The 23,005-nt window shown below is 42.9% G+C and overlaps 2 long non-coding RNA genes across 3 annotated transcripts in view; one reads left to right on the forward strand and one right to left on the reverse strand.

Moving 5' to 3' along the window:
* The window catches only part of LOC138750196 (uncharacterized), a 49,676-nt gene extending 40,643 nt beyond the window's left edge, over window positions 1–9,033 (forward strand). For both annotated transcript variants that reach the window (XR_011349147.1, XR_011349146.1), the window contains one exon: window positions 8,581–9,033. This is a non-coding gene — a long non-coding RNA (uncharacterized lncRNA). The remainder of the gene's footprint in view (window positions 1–8,580) is intronic.
* LOC138750197 (uncharacterized) overlaps window positions 1–22,406 on the reverse strand; it is a 29,626-nt gene extending 7,220 nt beyond the window's left edge. Inside the window, exons 1-2 of the long non-coding RNA XR_011349148.1 lie at window positions 22,241–22,406; window positions 5,260–5,400 (exon numbers count right to left, since the gene is read on the reverse strand). This is a non-coding gene — a long non-coding RNA (uncharacterized lncRNA). The remainder of the gene's footprint in view (window positions 1–5,259; window positions 5,401–22,240) is intronic.
* Window positions 22,407–23,005: the final 599 nt, after the last annotated feature.

The following is a 23,005-nucleotide window of genomic DNA, read 5'->3' on the forward strand; positions in this document are numbered from 1 at the left end:
TAAACTGTGGCAGAAAATCTGACAACAGGTTTCCAGTGGGGATAAGGTTTTACGGTGATATAAGATAAACTGTGGCAAATACTGAGACACAAAGTTAACGGAGGTGAGAATGTTTAACAGCGCTGTACGTCAGACTGAGGAAGATACTGTTACACCGAGTTCACAGTCGGGAGAAAGTTTAACGGTGATATACGGAGGAATGAGGAAGATACTGTGTGACCGGGTTCACAGCAGTAGTTAGAAGGTTTAACAGTGATGTACAATAAACTACAGCAGATGGTGTGGCATCAGGTCAACAGTGGGGAAAAGGTTTCATGGTGATGTATGTTATAATGTGGAAAATACTGTGACAATGGATTCAGAGTTGAGAGATAGATCAACGGTGATGTATGGTAGACTGAGACAGACAATTTGACAACAGGTTCACAGTGGGAAGGAGGTTAAACAGTGATACACGATTCAATGTTGCAGATACAGTGATACCTGTTTCACAGTAGTGAGAATGTTTAATACTGATATCCAATAAACTGTGTCAGATACTGTGACATCAGTTTCACAGTAGGGAGAAGGTTTAATGTTGTTGTCCAGTGGCTGAGACAGATACTGAAATGCATGTCCTTCAATGCAAAAAGCAGAGTGACGAGGTAGATGAGCTTAGAGCCTGGATTGGCACTTGGAATTATGATGTGGGGGCAATTAGTGAGACCTGGTTACGGGAGGGACAGGACTGGCAACTCAATATTCCAGAATACAAATGTTTTAGATGTGATAGAATAGGGGGTATAAAAGGGGGAGGAGTTGCTCTACTTGTGAAGGAGGACATTACTGCCGTGAGGTGGCAGGATGGTTTGGAGGGATCGTCCAGTGAGGCAGTTTCGGTGGAATTGAGGGGTGGAGGAGGCATGAGGGCATGAATAGGAGTGTATTATAGACCACCAAATGGGTCAAGAAAATTGGAGGAACAAATTTGTAAGGAGATAGCATATATGTGTAATAAACATCAGGTAGTGATCATGGGAGATTTTAACTTCCCTCACATTGATTGGGATACCCATACAGTAAGAGGGCTGGAAGGGCTAGAGTTTGTCAAATGTGTACAAGATAGTTTTCTTAATCAATACGTAGAGGAACCAACTCAGGACGGTGTAATACTGGATCTCCTGTTAGGGAACGAGATAGGTCAGGTGTCTGAGGTTAATGTTACAGAACAAATTGAGTCTAGTGATCACAACTCTATTAATTTTAGGGTAGTTTTAGGGAAGAGGAAGGAGGGGCCTAAAGTTGAGGTTCTGGATTGGAGAAAAGCAAATTTCAAAGGAATAAGAATGGATTTGGGGAGTATTGAGTGGGACATGATTTTTTCAGGAAAGGAAATAAATGAAAAATGGAGAATATTCAAAGAAGAAATGTAGAGAGTACAGAGTAGATGTGTCTCAGTGAGGATGAAAGGAAAGGCTGGAAGTCAGACGGAGCCTTGGTTTTCGAGGAATATTAGAAATTTGGTTAGGAGAAAGAGGGAGGTGTACAAGAGGTATAAACAGCAGGGTGATGAGAAATTGAAAGAGGACTTCAAGGAGTGTAGAAAAAAATCTTCAGAAAGAAATTAGAAAGGCCAAAAAGAGGCATGAAGAGGCTTTGGCAGGCAGAGTAAAAATAAATCCAAAGGGTTTCTATAGGTACATTAAAAGTAAAAGATTAGTGAGGGATAGAATTGGACCCCTTGTAGATAGAATTGGACCCCTTGTTAGAAGTCAGAGGAGATGGGGGAAATTTTAAATGATTTATTTTCCTCGGTATTCACTCGGGAAAAAAATATTGTACCAGTTGAAGTAAAGAAAAATAGTGGAGAGGTCATGAATCATATAAGGATAACCGAGGAGGTAGTGATGGCAGTGTTAAAAAAGATAAAGGTGGACAAATCTCTGGGTCTGGACAAAGTATTCCCAAGGACACTCAGGGAGGCTAGTGTACAGATAGTGGGGCCATTAACAGAGATATTTAGGATGTCACTGGTCATGGTGGTAATGCCAGAGGATTGGAGGGTGGCTCATGTTGTTCCGCTGTTTAAGAAAGAGTCCAAATGTTAGCCTGGAAATTATAGACCTGTGAGTCTGACGTCTGTGGTGGGTAAGTTAATGGTAAGTGTTCTGAGGGATGGCATTTACAAATATTTGGAAGAACAGGGATTGATCGGTAGTAGTCAGCATGGTTTTGTCAGGGGTAGATCATGCTTAACAAACATTATAGAGTTTTTCTTGGGGGTTACAAAAAAGATTGATGAATCGAAGACTGTGGATGTTGTCTATTTAGTCTTTAGTCAAGCTTTTGACAAAGTTCGCCATAGGAGGTTAGGCAAAAAGGTAGAGGCATTAGATATAAATAAGGAGGTAGTGAAATGGATTCAGCAATGGTTGGATGGGAGGTATCAGAGAGTAGTGGTAGAAAATTGTTTGTCAAATTGGAGGCCGGTGACTAGTGGAGTTCCTCAGGGATGAGTCCTGGGTCCACTATTGTTTGTTATATATATTAACGATCTGGAAGAAGGGGTAGTGATGTGGATAAGTAAGTTTGCAGATGATACAAAGATTGGTGGTATTATGGACAGTGAAGAAGATTACCATAGCTTAAAAAGAGATATAGGAAAGCTAGAGGAGTGGGCTGAGAAATGGCTGATGGAATTTAATACGGATAAGTGTGAAGTGTTGCATTTTGGAAAGGCAAATCTAATTAGGTCATTTACATTGAATGGTAGACAATTGAGGAGAGCAGAGCAACAAAGGGATTTAGGAGTTATGGTAAATAGTACCCTCAAAGTTGATACTCGGGTAGATAGAGTGGTGAAGAAGGCATTTGGAATGTTGGCCTTCATAAATCGGAGTATTGAATTCAAGAGTTGGGATGTTATGATGAAATTGTACAAGGCATCGGTGAGGCCAAATTTGGAGTACTTTGTTCAGTTTTGGTCACCGAATTATAGGAAAGATATAAACAAAATAGAGAGAGTGCAGAGAAGGTTCACGAGAATGTTGACAGGATTTCAGGGTTTGAGTTACAGAGAAAAGTTGAGCAGCCTGGGGATTTTTTCTCTGGAGCGTAGAAAATTAAGGGGGGATTTGATGGAGGTGTTCAAGATGTTAAAAGGGACAGACAGAGTAAACGTTGATAGGCTTTTTCAATTAAGAGTGGGGGATATTCAAAGCAGAGGCCATGGTTTGAGTTGAAGGGGGAAAATTATAAAGGGAACATGAGGGGGAATTTCTTGACGCAAAGGGTGTTTGGGATGTGGAATAAGCTTCAAACAGAGGTGATTGAAGCAGGGACGTTATTTACATTAAATATAAGACTGGATAATTACATGGAGGGGAGAGGATTGGAGGGGTATGGACCAGGTGCTGGTCAGTGGAACTTGGAGGGTGGGGATTTGTTCAGGCATGAACCAGTGGGGCCACACTGGCCTGTTCTGTGCTATATATGGTTATATAGCAATGAGAGGTTTAACAGTGTTGTATGATAAAATGTGTCAGATAATGTTTCACTAGGTTCAGAGTGGGGGGAAGCTTTAATGGTGATGTATAATGCATGGAGACAGATAATATGACACCCGGTTCAAAGTGGGGAGGTTTACCAGTGATGTATAATAAACTCTGGCATATACTGTTATACCCAATTCACAGAGGGGATGGGAGACTGAGAGGGATACTGTGAAACCGGGTTCACATTAGTGAGAAGGTTTAACAGTCAGGTTCAGTTAACTGTGGCAGGTAGTGTGACACCAGGTTCACAGTGCGGAAGAGGTTTAAAGGTGACACGCTATACAATGTTGCAGATACAGAGACACAGAGTTAACAGTGGGGAGAAATTTTAATGTTGATTTTCAAAAGACTGAGGCAGATATTATTTCACTGGGTTCACAGTGGGGAGAAGGTCTATGGGCTATATAACTTATATTGAGGTGGATACTGTCACATCAGGTTCACAGTGGGGAGAAGGTTTAACGGTGATGTACGGTAAATTGAGATAGATACTGTGACACCAGGTGCACAGTGGGGAATAAGGTTTAACAGTGATATATGGTAGCCTGAGACAGATACTGTGACACTGTATTCACAGTGGGGAGAAGATTTAATGATGATATACAGTGAATTGAGGTAGATACCATGACTCTAGGTGCACAGTGCGGAGAAGGTTTAATGGTGATGTACGATAAACTGTGGTAGGTACAGTAAAACCGGCCTCACAGTGGGGAAAAGATTTCCTGGTGATTCACGAGAAACTGAGATGCTGGGACATGGACAGGGTTGACGGTGGGGAGAATGTTTAACAGTTCTGTTTGATAAACTGTGACAGAGAAAGTGACACTGTTTTCACTGCTGGGAGAATGTTTAACGGTGATGTACGATAGATGTATGCAGATACTCTGACACCAGCTTCACAGGGGGGAGAATGTTTATCGGTGATGTACGGTGAACTGAGATAGATACTGAGATAATGGGTTCACGGGAGTGAAAATGTTTAACATTAATGTACGATAAACTGTGTCAGATACTGTGACACCAGGTTCGCAGTGGGGAGAATGTTTAACAAGATGTACAATAAACTGTGGCAGATACTGTGACACTAGATTCACAGTGGGTAGGTTTTAACGGTGATGAACAGTAGACTTAGGTAGGTATTGTAACACCAGGTTCACAGGGGGGAGAAGGTTTAACATTGATGTACATTTGAATGAGGCAGAATCTGTGAGACAGGATTCACAGTCATGAGAAAGTTTAACAGTGATGTTCTATAAACTGTGTCAGATACTGTGACAACAAGTTCACAGTGCGAAGAACGTTTAATGGTGATGTACAGTAGACTGGGACAGAAACTGTGACACCGGGCTCAGAGTAGGAAGCATGCTGAAGGTGATGTACAGTTAACTTTGACAGATACTGCTGACACCGGATTCACTGTAGTGAGAAGGTTTAACAGTGATGTACAATAAATTCTGGCCTATACTGTGACATCAGGTTCATATTGGGGAGAAGGTTTAATGGCGATGTATGGTAGAGGGAGGCAGATACTGTGACACCAAGCTCATTGTATTGTTCATTTACCTTAATTACAACATCTAATTTATATGCTCCATTTTTTTGTGGTAACTTCCAAACATTCCATAAACTTCAATTCTAATCAGATTTTGTTAATTTAAATAGGTCACCACTAAAAGCCTAAATCGTTTGGTCTCTTAAGTACACAGCACAAAATTAAATTCTTTACCTGGGTTTGGTTCAACGGCACTTCAGTCTGCTTCATTATTTTTTCAGTCCCTTGTTTTGTACTTTCTGCTTTGCCCAGTCGATTCGCCTAATGGGCATCCAACTCTATCTTCTCAGCTTGACCCAACGTCTCCTCTGTAAACTTAAGCAAACCAAGGAGACCAAAGTTAAAATTTTCACATTTGCATTTTCAAAAACAAAAATCACGCTGTGACTTGCAGTTTCACATCATAATCCCACTTGCTAAACTTGCAAGCAACTGCACCGCATCCTACAGCTGGAAAATTGCAAGAGAACTGCTTGGTTAAAACAAAGATTCCACCCAGACACCCCATTAAAGGCCTCCAAGTTAACAACAGAGAGCAACCTGAAAGTTAAATACAAAGATCTGCATCAGGAAGATTACGGGCTTTTTAAAAAAATTATTTCCACGATTGAAAGAAAACTCCTCAGGGAACACCAGGCTCTTGTTGAACAACTCCTGTTCTATTCCTCAAAATGGATTGAATCTTGATTTCAAGAGGTGTCATTTGGTGAGATTTTTGTCCAGAACAAAGCCTGCCCACACATTCCCTTAAATACCTGCGCAATGCTGGCTCAACTCTGCTCCATGCTAAAGCTATCTGAACTTTTCTGAAGAGATAACGGACTTCAGATGCTGGTATGTTGAGTAAAAAACACCCTAATACTTCACTGAACAACACAGCTCTCTCTGAAAATCAACAAGAACATTTCTGAACAGTAATTATTTACCTTTCAAGCACCAAACCTGGTGAACTTTATATATGTTAAATTCTGTGCACAGTATAAGAATGGCCTGCAACCAGTGAACTTGGAGGAATGAGAAGTGAGATTGGACTGTGAACCAAAGAACTTTTCTGAACTTACACACAGGTGCACTTAGAATTAGAAGGGGGGTAAGTTAGGTAAAGTAAGTAAGTTAAAGTGTAATTCCATTTTCATGTTAAAAGATAATTAAAATCAACTTTTGTTTAAGTAACCATTTGTCTTGGTGAATATCTATTGCTGTGGGTTTTGGGATCTTCTGCTCTCATAACACAGCAGAACAACCCGAATTCTTTCGGTTATGATAATGGTCCATAAATGAGCCCCGGCATCTTTTGAAATTTTTATTTGACTCTTTAATAATTTTTTGTAATTTTCAACAAGACATAATATCATTTAACTGTTGTGTTTGTGTTATTAGAGAATTCCCTTTCCATTCAAACTGAATTAGAGTTTTGGGTGCCGTATTTGAGAAAAGATGTGCTGGTGTTGGAGAAGGCCAGAGATGATTTACTGGAATGATATCAGGAATGAAAGGGTTAGTGTATGAGGAACAATTGTCGACTCTTCGACTGTACTAGTTGGAGTACAGAAGGATAAGGGGGACCTCAGAGCCATTTCAAATGCTGGAAGGCCTGTTCAGAGTCCATTTGGCAAAGATGTTTCCCATGGTGGAGGATGCTTGGACAAGAGAGCATAATTCAGGATAAAAGGGTGTCAATTTAAAACTGATGTGGTAGAATTGATTTTGTCAGTGGGTCATGAATCTGTGGAAATGAGGTAATTGGGTGTATTTAAGACAGAGATTGACAGGTATTTGATTCATCAAAGAATCAAGGGTTAAGGGGAGAAAGTTGGGCCGTGGGCCGACTTCTGCTCCTATATCTTGTAATCTATATCCTGCTGGAGACCTAGTCAACCTTCCTCTTGTATTCCATTCTTAGAAAACAGTCTGCATCATGAGTTTATGTCATGTGAACACATTTCCGAATGAATCCCACGTTATAAGTGACCCACACTCCTCCGGGACATTTGCTCTCATGTTCTGCCATTTTAGCCAATTCAATGAGGTAGCTAAAGACAGCTGCGTTTCTCTCAATGCAAATTCTACATTGACACGACTACAGCTTCCTCATTTTAAAAATTAGTGTCCAGCTGCTCAAATGAAATTTCTTGCTTCTTTGTTTGAAAGGGAATAATTGCCATGGGTTAAAATTATATCAAATAAAATAAAAGAGAGGAAAAGCAGAAGAATTTATATCTAGGTGGGAATCGAAATTAATGGTTGGTGATAAAGATACACCATTGTTGAAACATTTGATTAATATATGGAATAAAATAAATGATGAAATTGGTTTAAGTGGATGTACATCACCCAGAATGGCTTTGATTCAAAATCTTCGCCTCTTTTTCAAAGGATCATCAATTTCTGGATAGCTGGTTTCGTAAGGGGATTATAAATGTTGAAGATTGTTATGAAAGGGGTCAATTAATGTTATTTGAGCAACTGAGAAATAAATATCATATAACTCAAAGCAATTTTTTTTGCTATTTCCACCCAAGAGCATATTTGAAGGATAAGTTAGGACCAACCATGTTGTACTGAAATAGAAATTCCTTATAAAGAGGAATTGTTAAAAAATTTACTTCGATGTGTTCATAAGTCCAGACAAAGGTGGGAAATGGATCTGAATATTGTAATTGATTGGCAGATATGGGTAAATCCATATAAGGATCTCAATGTAAGATATAAATTAGTTTAGTATAATTGTTTTTACAACAGTCATGTAGCAAATGTCAGCAAGGAATTTATCTGAAAGCTGCACCTAGAGTCAAGTAACTCGCACTTGGATTTGAAAAGCTCTACAGGAAGCTGATTTGGAAACAGAGATCATGTGATCCAGGGGAGTTGTATTAATTCACTTCAACTCAGCAGTCTGGAACTAGTGTCCAGCGTTCCACACTGCAGCAGTGAGGACGGAATTCACAACTAGTTTTTCTTCTACAGTTACTTCTTACACCAGAGAAAATGAATAGACTAAAATCAGAATTATCAGATCAATGTTTGAGGTGTGGTGAAGATGTCGCAACTTTCTTGCATTCAACTTAGCTTTGTCCTAATGCAAGATCTTTTTGGGGAAAATTACAAATTTTGTGGAACAAGTTACAGGCGTTGTTTTTCCGCAAAATTCAACTTTATTTTTATTAGGAAATATTGAAGGAATAAGGCCCAAATTAAAACTATTAATATATCAATTGAAATTTGTTAAATTAGCATTTGCGGTGATGAGGAAATGTATTGCACTTACTTGGAAATCAGATATATTTTTAGAGATGCCAAGATGACATGCAAACATTCAAAATTGTATTCCTTTAGTAAAAATTACATTTAGGTTGAGAAATTTATACTCGATGCTTTTGCAAATTTAGCACCTGAATATTCAAATATTAAGCTTCAATTTGTAATAATGCCCTTTCCATCCCTCTAGATATGTAAGAATCTCTTCTAAGTGGTAAAATTTTTATTTTTATTTAGATGTGTTAGATTTCCTCGCCACCGTGAACTCTGGGGAAGTGGAGGACTAACACAGGGCACCTGAAAACAGGAAGACCACACCCCATCAACATCTGAGAAGCAGAGGATTCATTCCACGAGTCAGTGACCATGGAAGCAGACCAGTGAGGGGTTTTGCAGCTGAAGGACCCATATAGGTGGCAGGCTGTTGGTGACTTGAGGAGAGGAACCCATGCAGGCTATGGGCTTCCGGACAAAGTAGTCAAGGAACTCACACTAGGCTATGGATTGCTAGAGACTGGTTCAAAACTGGCTAAAAGTGTATCAGGTATCAGACTTGGGATACGAGTGGGTGCGAAATGGTTCCTAATCGTGTCAGAGATTCAAAAGTGGAGCTCACATTGCCATTGACTTGGATGGTCTGTGAGCATTGAAAGAGAATCCACAGACCCTCAGTGACTTGGCTCAGGGTTTGGGATGGTTGGGTGGAGGGGTGGGGGGGGGGGAGGGAGAGCATGACTCTCTTTTGCTTCTTTCTCAGACTACAAGAGTCATTTCAGCAATTTCTGCCAATGGTGAATCTGTCTACCTGACAGCAGGAAAAAAGCAATTTTATGTGATATGACACTTTAATTACTTGACAGTAAATTGTCTCCTGAATGAGAGAGAGAGTTTCACGTTTCAACTATTACAAACTCCACTCACCAGAACTCACTGTATACCTCTTCCCACTTTTAGTTTGCAAGGACACCATTGGTTTTATCACAACTCCTCCAATGATTATACATTTTACATTGTATATAAATATGTTTTTGAAAGAGATGGATTGTAGGAGTCGTGGAGGTCACAAACAAACACAAACACTTCACAAAACAGCTCTTATTTAAATTGCAAAGGCTTTGCTGAGAGTGAGTCATGCAGGCACCGAGAACATTTGCAAAGACAAAACAAGGAGACAGTTTTGCTAAAGAATTTCAAAAGCATGTTCCAGTTTGCTGTTCTAAGAAGTTCATGTGGTTTTGCAAGCAGAGAGATGACACCAAATAGACTTTTTCTAAGAGAGAGAGAGAGAGAGAGAGAGAGCGAGAGAGTGAGATGGCAAGCTGGCATCTTGTTGAAACCCATTTTGAACACGGGTTGTGAGTTCTCAGTTCAGCCTGTTGAAAAACTTTGTCATCCATACAAGAGGAAATAGCTGGCTTGAGTGTTTCACCTGAAATAAGGGAAACAAAAGGAACTCTATGGTGACCTGCAGAAGAGGTTATCATTTGGAAAACCATGATGGGTTTCATTGGCAAGACCCCAAAGTGGCTGATCAGAGGGAATCAGTCTTTGTGTGTCCAATGACCAAGTAAGTCCTCTCTGAAACCAACAAGAGCCTTCCTGGAGGGTAAACATTTACTTTTAAGCACCAGAGCTTGGTGAAAATTCATAAAAGTTGAATTCTGTGCACAGTTTAAGAATTGATAGACACCGGTGAACTTGGAGTTGTGTCAAAGAACTTTATACATATTAAAAACACCAGCGCTTAGAATTAGAAGGGGTTAATATAAGGCTATTAAGTTAATAGTTTTAAATTAAAGTTTGATCCTGTTTTTTTGTTTAAAGAAAATTAAAAATGATGTTTGTTTAAGTATCCATTTGTCTTGGTGATTTTCTATTGCTGCCAGCTTTTGGGGTCCTCTGGGCCTGTAAAAATCCCAAGTTTAGGTCCTCATACCAGGATACCCAAAATGTCTTATTTCTTCAATAATTGCCGAATCCCCCATACTGTCATTGAAAAAGCCTGCACCCATATCTCCAATTCGCTTTCTGCCCTTACCCCACCTCCTCTCCAGCAGAACAATGACAGAATCCCTCAGGTTTCTCACTTACCACCATCAGCTGCCACATTGGACATGTTATCCTCGGACACTTCGAACTTCAGCACCATCCTATAACCTGCTACATCTAACCTGCTTCACTCATATCCTCTTTTAACAGGGTTATGTCTTTCTGTGACTCCCTCGACGGCACTACCCTCTCCTCCCACCACCACCTGATGCACTCTCCATTGGAACTGCAGAAATTGCCAAACATGCCCTACATCTCCTCTCACCTCCATCCAAGGCCACAATCAGACCTTCGAGGTGAGGCAGTGTTTCACATGCATCCCATCCAACCTAATCTACTATATTTGGTAGATTCAGTTGACCTCGATATCAGCAAGAACAATACAGACTGGGTGGCCATTTTGCTAAACACCTGTGCTCTGTGGTTCGAAACTTGAGCTTCCTGTGGCCTAGCATATCAATTCTCGAACCCTTCCAGCAACATGTCTGTTGGCCCCATCCTTCGCCAGGGTGAAGGCACACAAACTTATAGAAAACACATTATATTCCTCCTGGTTAGCCTTAAACTCTATAGCATGAACACGAATGTTTCTAATTTAAGCAGCCACTCACCTCTGTCTGATTTCACTGTTTCCATCTCTTGATCTACTGCCCATTTGAATATATTTACTCCTTTAAGGTAGAAGAGTTGACAGTGGTGTTTTCCCCATATAGTTTACCTTTGAACAACTGGGAAAATTAAGTGGCAGTTGTTGCAGAATGAATGGTGTTATTGTTCAAAATCTGCCTGTGATCGAAAGTATTCTTGGACTGAATAGACATCTGGGCCAAATGGCTATTTTACGACAATCTGTACATGATTGTACATCCTAAAGTACAATGACTACTTCTATCCACTAAAGATTGTTAAAGAGCAAGAATAGACAATACAATCACGTAAAATTCCCATCCATACAGCACACGTATTAATACACAAAACAATCACACCTCCTTATTGGTCAGAAGTACCTACACTTCCCAAGGAGGTTGAGGAGGTTAAGGCCAACGGCTCTCATCTTGAGATTTTACAGGAGTGCAGTTGAGTCTCCTGTCTGGCTGCACCATTGGATGGTCTAGTTGCTGTAAAGCATCAGACAGGAATTTTGCAAAGAGTTGTGAGGATCACTTGGGTCCCTTTCTTCTTCAGATGGCATTTACTGGGAGTGTTGTTCAAATAGGGCTCAAGGAATTATAAAATGACCATTTCAATCCAGTGAACAGCATCTTTAACCATGTCCATCATCAAAATCAGGACTGACAGGCTAGGGAATAGCTTCTTCCCACAGGCTGTGAGATGGATGAAAAGAATCCTAGAAGTGCGATAATCACCCAAAATATTTATATATGTAGCAGCTACTTTGATAGAGCTACTAAAGCAACACACATACACACACCAGGTTAGTCAACACAAGACTGCTTTATTCAGACTTTACAGGCTTTGTTTTATTTACAGCATGTCCCGGGCTCCATGGGACAAGCTGGGACATCATTATGAGTTTGCTGCCAATCCACGGGACCACAGGTTTAAATTAAGCCCTGTGAACGTTCCGCGCCTTCTGGCAGGAGAATTTACACAGAACGTGCCATTCATCAGCACGCAGCACCATGCACGGGTGGTCAATTAAATGGATGAGTTTCCAGCTGTCTGTCTCATGATTTTTCACGCCCGCCAAAGAACTTTGCCTGCCCGGCCACTCGACAGTTGCTACACCCCCACCCCAGAACAGTCACCAGAAACAGCTGTGAATGTCCCCCAATGTCCAATGTATACACAACCTCATCCTTCTTCAACACGCGGAAAAGGCCCTCATACGTTCATTGTAATGGCGCTCTTGGGATCTGTCTGCACACAAAAACAAAATCAGCGTCCAGGAGTGGTGGGGGCACATTCTGTTTAGGGGATCTATGCCAGTGGAGAGGAAAAGGTTTGCTGATCACGACACCATGTCGAAGCTGATGAAGAACATTCAGATCAGAGTTTGCTGTGAAATGAATGTCCCATGAAAATGTAAGGAGCATACCATATACCATCTCTGCGGACAATGCAGACATATCTTCCTTTGGAGCCATGTGCACACCCAATGGAATCCATGGCAATTTGTTGACCTAATTCGGACCGGTGAGTCAGGCCTTAAGTTTGACTTCAGTTGCCGGTAGAAATGTTCTATAAGGCCATTGGACTGTGGGTGAATTGTGCTCCATGGTCTGAAGTAATGTGGGTCAGAAAACCAAATCTAGCCATCCAATTGATAATGAATGCTCTGGCAGTTGTCTCAATGTCACTGGATGGCAACGGGACGGCCTCTGGTCAGTGCGTGAAATGTTCTACAACTGTTCAAATATATCTCATGTTTTGAGATACTGGCAATGGTCTGAGCCGGTCCACACGAATGTGTTCCAACTGCCTGCATACCGCCGGGAAAGGTTGAAGAGGTGTCTTAGTGTGCCACTGAATTTTGGCTGTCTGGCAGGAGGTACATGTGCAGACCCATGGCGCGACACATTTTTTCAGACCATGACCTACATATTTATTTGACATAAGCTTGACAGATGTTCTGATTGATGGATGAGACAAGCTGTGTATCTGGTCAATAAGGTGTTGCCTCCAAGATGGTGGAATCACTGGTCGAGTGTAGCCCAAAGACATGTCACAAAGTAAGGTTGGCCCCCCAGTTGTGCTGCCCCATGCTGTATGTCCAGGTCAGTAATGGCCGTACTATATGCCTGAACATCGGGGTCCATTGCCTGGACACTGGCTAATTCAGGAATATCAATGTCACCCTGAATATGATATACAGTCAGTCTGGACAGAATATTCGTGATGCCATTGTTTTTACCAGAAATATAGCGCACGTCTGTGGTAAATTCTGAAATGTATGAGAATGGCCCTGCTGTCTTGCTGACCATGGATCTGTTATTTTGCTGAAGGTAAAAACGAGTGGCTGGTGGTCTGTGAACACAGTGAAATGCCGACCCTCCAAAACAAATCGGAGTGCCGTGTGGCTCGACATAATGCACGATATTTCATCTCTGATGGCCATAGATGTTTGCTAAAGAATGCGAGGGGTTGGCAATGGCCATATTGACGTACTGCTCTAGAAACACACCCACGGCCATACTCGAGGCATCAGGACTAAATGTCAAGGATGTGTTGGGGTTAGGATAGGGGAGCATTTCTGCGTTGACTAAAGCGTCTTTGGCATCACAAACCTAACCTCTGCTCCCTTTGCTTTGTGGTGAGGATTGGAAACCGTGGTCAAAGAATGTCAGCAGCTGCTGGAATGAACCGGTGATAGAAGTTTTTCCTGCTCAAGAATTTCTGCAGGCCCTGAACCATGATAGGTGTTGGAAAAGCACGGACTGCCTCTACCTTGCTGGCTAAGGGAAAGACACCATGACCCATGATCTTGTGTCCCAGGAATCGATGGTGGACTTGCTAAATTGACATCTGCTAGGGTTAATGGGAAGACCAAATTCCTCCAGCCATTGGAACAGGCAGCTCTTGCAGTGCGAGATATCCTGTTCAGTTTGACTGGCTATGAGGATGTCATCCAAGTGTATGGAAGCGATTCTGCCCAATGCCTCTATAAGATGCTGGAAAGTTTGAACGTCGTTCTTCAATCCAAATGGTATCCTTAAAAAATTCAAAAAGCCTTAAAGGAATAATAATGTCTTCCTTATACACCGGGATCTGATGGTATCCCTTGACAAGGTCAACTTTGGAGAAAACTTGGAAAATGTGCAGATGGGCAGCGAAACCTTGCATATGAGGGAAAGGGTATCTGTCAGGTGTAGTTAATGAGCCGACGGTAATCACCGCAGGGTCTACATCCACCTGTTATTTTGGGTACCACGTGTCACCGTGATGCCCAAGGACTGTTGGAGCACTGAATGATGCCTTATTTCTCCCTTGCAATAAACTCTGCCCTTGCCTGCCGCAGTTAATCAGTTGGAAGATGACGAGAACTGGCGTAAATCAGCGGGTCTGAAGTGTCTATGTAATGGGACACACCCTGGGCTGTTTTGGAGGTATTGAAATTAGGAGATAATAGCAGGAAATTCATTGAGCAGGACAGCATAGACATCTTTGTGCAGGATATGGACCCCGAGATGGGAAACTCCCCCTTTGCTGCAGACCAGTGGGTATGTTTTCAAAGTGGTGGCATGAACCCATTTCCTCCGCTTCACGTCTACTGGCAAGTCATGCGACCTTCAAAAATCTGCACACAAAATGACCTGTGCAATGGAAGACAATATGCAATTCCAAAGGAATGTCGCACCTCCTTTCCCAATTGCGACCTGTCCTATGCCAAAGCAGGGAATTGTAGTTCCATTTGCTGCTTGAAGAGCTCGGTGTGGTTATTTAAGTGTTTTTTTCAAAATAGGTTGGCAGGATATTTGTACTTACCAGCGTCGTCTTGAAGATACAATAGGCCAGTCGGTACTTGTGCCAGCTGCCGAGGCCCCAACTGACAGCCGTTTTTTTAATTTCCTGCCTTTTTTCTCTAATAGATAAATGGTGGGACACATTTATGGGCTTTTTTCCCCATTGGTGATGGTAAAAACACCATTCTCACCGCCTGTCAGTGCATTCATCCTTCTTTAACTGAACTGCAGATAGAAGAGGCTTGTAGGAAACAGGAGATGGATCTACTGATCAAAGAGGCTGTTTGTGAGCAGACACTTGCGTTGGAGTTTGATCGAGCCTGTCAGCCTCCCACGCTACATCATGGGGATGGCAGAAATCCATGTTAACGATTGGTATTGCGACACGACCTGGGAGTTTGGACAGGAATAGAGTCTCAAAAAGTAAACAATGAGAATGGCCATCTGCTAATACGAGCATCTCATTCATTAGATCAGATGGATCCCTGTCACTCAGGCCCTCCATATTTAAAAGCTCATGTCTAGTCAATTCCAGGAGAAATAGGCAGAACCTGGTTTAACTGCAGCCGTGGTGGCAGCAGCTGCAGTCGTGTCCATGATCACTGGAGATTCAAGCTTCGGCTGAATCTTGCATTCGGGGCTCACCATTTCTGGCGGCAACTTCAGTACAGCTACTAAAGTCATATACATACCCACGTTAGTCAACACAAGACTGCTTTATTCAAACTTTACAGACTTCTTTTATATACCGCATTACTTGTCAGGGAAGATATTACAGCGGTGCTCAAGCAAGAGACTGGAGGTCTCATTGAGGGAGGCAGTGTGGGTAAAACTAAAAAATAAGAAGGGTGAGGTCACTATTATAGGGGTACATTATAGTCTGGCAAATGGGAAGGGAGAACTAGAAGAGCAAATGTGCAAGGAATTAGCTGACATCTGCAGTAGGAATAGGGTGGTGTTGGTTGGGGATTTCAATTTTCCTAACATCGATTGGGAAACACAGTCAGTGAGAGGGCAGGATGGCTTAGAGTTTATACAATGTGTTCAGGACTGCTTTTTGCAGCAGTATGTGGAGATGCCCACTACAGGGGGGGGGCAATGTTCGATCTGTGGTTGGGGAATGAAATGGGATGGTTAACTGGGTAAGCAAATATGCAGATGATATGAAAATAGGGGGAGTGGTGGATGTTGAGGAAGGTTTTCTTAGATTACAGGAATTGGTTTGTTTGGAAAAGTGGACTGAAAGATGGCAGAAGGAATTTAATGTTGACAAGTGTGAGGTGCTGCATTCCAGAAAAAATAACCAAAATAAGACATATGCAGTTAAGGGAAGGGCATCGAGGAATGCAGAGGAAGAGAGGGATCTTGGAGTTACGGTACAGAGTTCCTTGAAGGAGGATTGCCACATAGACAGGGTGGTTATGGCAAACTGGCCTTCATATATCATAGCATAAAGTACAGCTGGAAAATGATGCTGCGATTGTTGAAGGTATTGGTGAGGCCAGGTTTGGAGTATTGTGTTCAGTTCTGGTCTCATTTGTCAAAGGAAGGATAGAGATAGGTGGAGAGAATGCACAGAAAATTTACAAAAATGTTTCTTGGCTTACAACATCTAGAATCCAGAGAAAGATAAAGGAGACTGGAGGGCTCATCGAGGAAGGCAGTGTGGGTAAAATGAAAAAATAAGAAGGATGAGGGTACTATTATTGGGGTATATTATAGGCTGCCAAATGAGACATGGTGAGACATTATTAAGAGTTTGCTATCGATCCATGGAACCAGCAGGTTTAAATTAAGCCCTGTGAATGTCCTGCACCTACCCGCAGAAGACACCACTAATCAACGTGCCGTTCCTCGGCATGCAGCACCGTCCACGTGTGGTCCATTAAATGGGTGAGTGCCCAGTGGTCTGTTTTATGGTATTGCGCGACATCGGAGAACCGCGTCACCGACGGTTCACAACGTGGGCTGTGTGCCCGCTTGGCCCTCTACATATATTTATTTCGATTATTCATTTGGTCATTACGTGCTGCATATTGAGTGCTTTTGTGCAGGAACCATGGTAGTTTTGTCGGGTTGTAGATGTACGACCCAGTGCATCACTCCATGGATTCACAGAACATTACAGCACCGATACAGGTCCTTCAGCTTTTCTAGTCTGTGCCAAACTCTTATTCTGCCTTGTCCCACTGACCAGCATCCAGTCCATCACCCTCCATCTCCCTCGTATCCCTGAACTTGTCCAAACTCTTCATTGCTAACACTGAGCTCACATTAACTCAAGCAGCTGGCAGCTTGTTCCACTTTCCCACCACCTTGTGTGGAGAAGCTCCCCCTCATGTTTCCACTAAACTTTTCCCCTTTCATCCTTCGCGCATGTATTAAGCATTTCTCCAAGAGGCAGACTCTCAAGAAAACAACCTCTATCCTCAAGGATCCTCACCACCCAGACCAGGCCTTCTTCACACTGTGATCACCAGGGAAACAGGTCCAGGAGCATAAAGACAAACACCCAATGGTACAAACACAGCTTCTCCCCCTCTGCCATCAGATTTTTGAATGGACAAGGAACCACAGTCACTCCCTCACTTACTCTTCATTTTGGACAAATGGATTTCTTTTTTAAAATGTAATTTAGTACAATATTTGCACCTGTATTGTTGCCACAAAGCGACAAATTTTCTGACATGTTCATCACAATAAATTTTTAATTCTGAACACTGCGCATACATCAAAAAACAATCATAGCTCAAAAAACAATTTCAAAAGATGAATTAACTATTTCCATGCACCCTCCCCTTTTATGTCTATTTTTCTAAATCCACTCCATGATCGAGACTTCTCCACTTAAACCCAACCCACATTTCTTCTCCCATTCAAAGAACTCAGTAATACACCAAGAAACTAAAATAAAATCTCAATGCTGGAAATACTCAGCAGGTCATCTACTGGAAAAATAATCGGAGTTAAAACCTTCAGGTCGATAACCTTTCACTGGGATTCAGAAAGATGATCAAACAAACCTGATTCTCTTTGCTGAGAAAAAGAAGAGGGGAAATAACAAACTGAATACGTGGGATGAAAAGCCCAAGCAGCAGAAATGGCAGTGGTGCTGGATGAGTGGAGTCGACTCATTGATCAGCACATCTGTCTGGATGGAGGGGTAAAGGATAAACAAGACGAACATGATGCCGTCACTGTGAGGTACAATACGACAGCTGCAGAGAATCTGAAATGAAGGAATGGTGAAAATATTTGTTTTTGGATCAATGTGACAAAATTTGATCTGACAAAAGAAAACAAAATTGTTTTGCCCTGCCAGAACTGTCTAGATCAGGGGGCACAATAAAATAGTCCAGAAGCCAACATTATGAAATTGAACAGAGAAGTTGTACAACTCGGCAGCAAGAGATAAAACACAGTTACATAATTCCATGAAAGTGGTGTCACAGGAAGACAGGGTTCAAAAGACAGCTTTTGTCATCTTGGCCTTCATTAATTAACATATTTTAATTAGGAGTTGGGAAGTTATGGTGAGGTTGGATAAGATGTTGGTGAGGCCACATTTGGAGTATTGTGTGCAGTTCTGGTCAACTCGCTATAGGAAGGGTATTAGTAAGATTGAAAGAGTGCAGAGAACATTTACGAAGACGCTGCCAGGTCTTCAGGAGTTGAGCTACGAGAAAGGTTGAACAGGTTGGGACTTTATTCCTTGGAGTGTCGAAAAATGAGTAAGAGATTGCTTAAAGTGGAATATGAATGGGAAAAAAGGCTGAGAAAGACTGCAGTGGACCCAATTGTGAAGGAGAAAATTTCCTTGAGAAAAGTTGTCATTGGCCTATTTTCTCTGGAGTTATGAAACATGCACAGAACAAATCAATGAGGTACGATTAAAACAGTGGTTTTCAAACTTTTCAAACTTTCTTTCCACTCACCTCCCACTTTAAGTAATCCCTTACTAACAGAGCATAAGGATTAAGTAGAATATGATCCTGGGGGTGGGGGTGGGGTGGTGGAGGAGTTTGAAAATCACTGCTCTAGATGAAAAGGTTTCTCCATCTCCGTTTTAAGCAGACATCCTTTTATTCTGAGGTTGTTCCCACTGATCCTAAACTCTTGCACAACTGGCAAAATACTCTCTATCCAGCCCTTTCACTATTCAGCAGATTTCAATGAGGTCCTGCCTCATTCTTCTAAACTCGGGCGAGTACAGGCCCAGAACCATCAAATGCTCCTCAAACATTATTCCTCTCATCCCCAGGATCATTCTTGTAAACCACCTCTGGGCCATCACATCCTCTCTTAGAAATGGGGCCTACAATTGCTCACAACACTTACGAGATCAGGACAACCAGAAGGTGGTCACGGGAGGGGAAGCCAGCTGCAGGACTGCCTAGAGTCCCTGGATTGGATCGTGTTCAAGAACTCAGCTGTGGAACTGAATCACTGTACCAGGACCATAGCGAACTTTATCAAAACAGCTGTGGACGAGGGTGTCCCCACCAAATTGTTCAGGGAGTTTTCTCAACCAGAAATCGTGGAATGACAATATCCAGAAATTGCTGAGAGCCAAATCACAGTTTGGAGATACAGATACACAAGGAGCCAATACGAACCATGGAAAGCCATCTTGCAGGTGGTGGAGATTCAGCACAAGAATGGAAACAACAAAGGATACCCATCAGCTGTGACAGGGGCCTAAATGACATAAAGTGCTGCAAAAACAAATCTGGTGCAGTGGGAGGCGGCAAAGCCTCACTCCACATGAACTCAATGCCTTCTACACCTGATATGACCACTAGTACAGGGAAGAACCATCGCAAATCCCCCCTCCCCCACTACATCTCTTGATGATCCGCTGCTATCAGTAACCAAAGATGACAATATGGGCTGCCCTCAGGATAGTGAATCAAAGGAAAGGATCAAGCCTGGATGGAGAACCCAGCAGAGGATTGATAACCTGTGTTGACCAACTGGCCATGGATATCTTCAACATCTCACTCCGACAGGGAGTGGCACCCACCTGTTTCAAATAGGCATCAAATATATCAGTTCCAAAGAGTGGGGTAACCTGCCTAAATGATGATTAACGAGTGACACTCACATCCAGTGATGAGGTGGATTGAGGGGATGGTGTTGAAGTACATCAACTCCTGTCCAAGGGGCGACATGGATCGATTCCAATTTACCAGACCTATGGCAGATGTCATCTTCACTGGCTCTGCCAAAACCCTGAAACACCCAGAAGACAAAGGTGCATCCATCAGAATGCTCTTTATTGACTAGAGTCTGGCATTCCATACCATTCTCCCATCAAAGTTGATGAGCAAACTCCAAAGTCCTGGGACTCCATAACATACTGTGCAATTGGATCCAGAATTTCTTCATCTCCAGGCCCCAATTAGTGTGGATTGGCAAGAACAACTCTTCCAAAATCTCCATTAGCTCCCAAACACCAGAGGGTTGCATATTTCACCCCTGCTCGACTCGCTTTACATCTACAGCTGCATAGTTTGGTATGACGACACCATCTACAAATTCACTGACGATAGCACAGTCATGAGCTGCATGAGGAATGGCAACGAGTCAGCATTCAGGAGGGAGATTGAAAGCAGGGTTCAATCGCGGACCAACAACAACCTCGCACTCAATGCCACCAAAACCAAGGAGATGATTGTCGACTGTAGGAAGAAAAAAAGATGGGCATTGCCTTAATTGGAATGGTTTTGGTTTTTATACACACACACACACACACACACACACACACACACACACACATATATTTGTGCAGAGTGGAGTTAGAGTGAAGTAAAAAGTGTTGTTATTAATCTTTACCAATGAAAATTATTGTTTGAAGATGCCATTGTCCTGTGAATTATCAGGGACCATTTTATGCGAATATTAATCTTTAAAGTTACAATAGTTGATATATATTATCAAGTTATTTTGTGGGTTGGATTCAGGGTCACACACACAATCCTTTGAGATGCCAGAAGGCAAGCCATGTACGGAGATGAAATGTCTGCTCATTCTGCATCTGAAACCGAAAGAGGAAAACCTTCATGATGGTCCTTGAGATACTGGAGTGTTTGCTTTATTAAAAACGGAAGAATTTGTGTTGTCAGGAAAGACTGCTGATCAAATCGAGAGACCATCTGTTGATTATCTGTTTTCTTAAAATTGAAACTAAGTCAATAGAGTGCTGAGAGATGGCAGCTGTTCGAATAAGCGAGTTCTTGATTCAAGGCTAGAGTCCATTGGCTCATGATTCATACTTTTGAAGAGGCTGAATGGACTTCAAAGGCAGAAATGACGGCACGTGTCATGGGATGAGCCATTCTGGAGAAACATTACAAATGAGAGGCAGAAGTTGTTGTCCATGCTGTGGGGAAGAGAGGATTGAAGATACAGTCGTCAGAGAAGGTACAGTTACATCGTCTTCTCCTTTCACCAGGAGTAACAAGTGGATTTTGAAGGAGGAAGACCATTTCTAACCGTCTCTTTGAGATCAAGAGAGCAGCCTCGTTGAGACCGTGGAAATGGCCACTTTTGATGAATAAAGCCAAAGTCATCTTGCATTTGCAACATAACCATTTTTAAATGCAGACTTAGTTCAGCCCTTGACTGAGTTGATGAAATCTTGGTCGAAGAAAATAGCCACTCCACTGTCTCTTTGAAAAGTCAACAGATTCATCATGTGGAACAGATTCTGAAACCTCCCTGCAAGAGAGGAAAATAAACTCTCGCAGGGTAAGTTTCAGAGCAATGTTTTTTCATCCAAGGAATTCAGACGAGTTTGAAAGAGGACCGATGACGAGGTTTTGAAATCCTTCAGTTGCTTTTGCCACAATTTAAAGAAATCAACATGGTGTGAAACGACTCAAATCCAGATACAACCATTCACAAATTGAGCTCTTCCAGCTCCATTGGGTTCAACCAGCGAAAGATGAGGGGGTAAAGCCACAGGGTTAGAGAGAGTCAGCAGGTCAAACAGACATAGAGCAAAGAGAAAGAGACATCAAACATGTTGTGGGTTTGTCCCTTCATCAAGGAAAGATAAGGAAGAGAAGGTCAGAAATGGGACCATTAAATTGTGGGGGTGGAGGGCAGGAGAAAGCCAACACACACAGAGAGAGGACTTGGGTACCTGGGGAAAACAAGCGGTTCCCTTCTCCCCCCGCCCTCCGCCCCCCGCCCTCCTCCCCCTGCCCTTCTCCCCCCTCCTTGCCCAGCCTCCCCCTCACCCTCCAACTCCCCCTTCACCCTCCCCCTTACCCCTGCCTGGCCCCGCCCCCTCCCCTCCTTGACCTGCCCCGCCCCCTCCGGGCTCCCGCCCCTCCCATCCCCCTCCCTCTCCCTCATCCCCCTCCCCTCCCCGCCCCCTGCACCGACACCTCGGCTCCACCCAAACACCCCGCCGGTACCGGCCACTCCCGGGTGGGGCCCGGCGGCCCTTGACCGCGCGGCTGAGGAAGGTCCCGGCGCTGCCGCCAACTTCTTCCCTTTCGGCCCGCAGCGATGGACCCTGAGCAGACGACGCCGCCGCCAATGTCCCGCCTCCTCACAGCAAGAGCCAATCAGCTCGCGAAACAGCCCATCAATCCAACCAGACTTCAGCGTCCAATCCAATAGCGGCCTCACCGAATCAACCCATTGGCTCGCGCAACTGAAGCAACCAATCAGCAAGCGAGCGAACACACAGGAGAACCCAATCAGCATCGCAAGACAGAAAACAAAGGCAGTGGAAGGAGCAGGAGACCTTTCGGCCCTTCCACTTACAACTACCCCAACAACTCAATCAAATCCTTGAGAACAACAGGATCACTTTGTTTTGGCTCCAGGATTCCTCTGATCTCAAGAAATACATTGTACCCCAACTGCAAGGGAGACTATTTATTAACAAACTTTCCTTTATATTTATTACCGCTTCCAATTTAATGGAGGACACAAGTGGTTGTGTCAGCCAGCTGGACCGCCTCGGGGAACCTCATGGAGCAGGCAATCATGGTGAGAAGGTAACTCGTCCTGCGGGAGGCCGGTAGTGACCCCACAATCTCATTGTAGATGTGGCTGAACCTATGTGGTGCTGGCTCGAATGTCTGGCATGGTGCCTTCACGTATGTCTGCATTTTGGTCATCTGGCAGAGTGTGCAGGCCTTGGCCCACTGACAACCTGTTTCTGGAGGCTC

Source organism: Narcine bancroftii, unplaced genomic scaffold (genome assembly GCF_036971445.1).
Source record: "Narcine bancroftii isolate sNarBan1 unplaced genomic scaffold, sNarBan1.hap1 Scaffold_105, whole genome shotgun sequence".
Classification (NCBI taxonomy): domain Eukaryota; kingdom Metazoa; phylum Chordata; class Chondrichthyes; order Torpediniformes; family Narcinidae; genus Narcine; species Narcine bancroftii.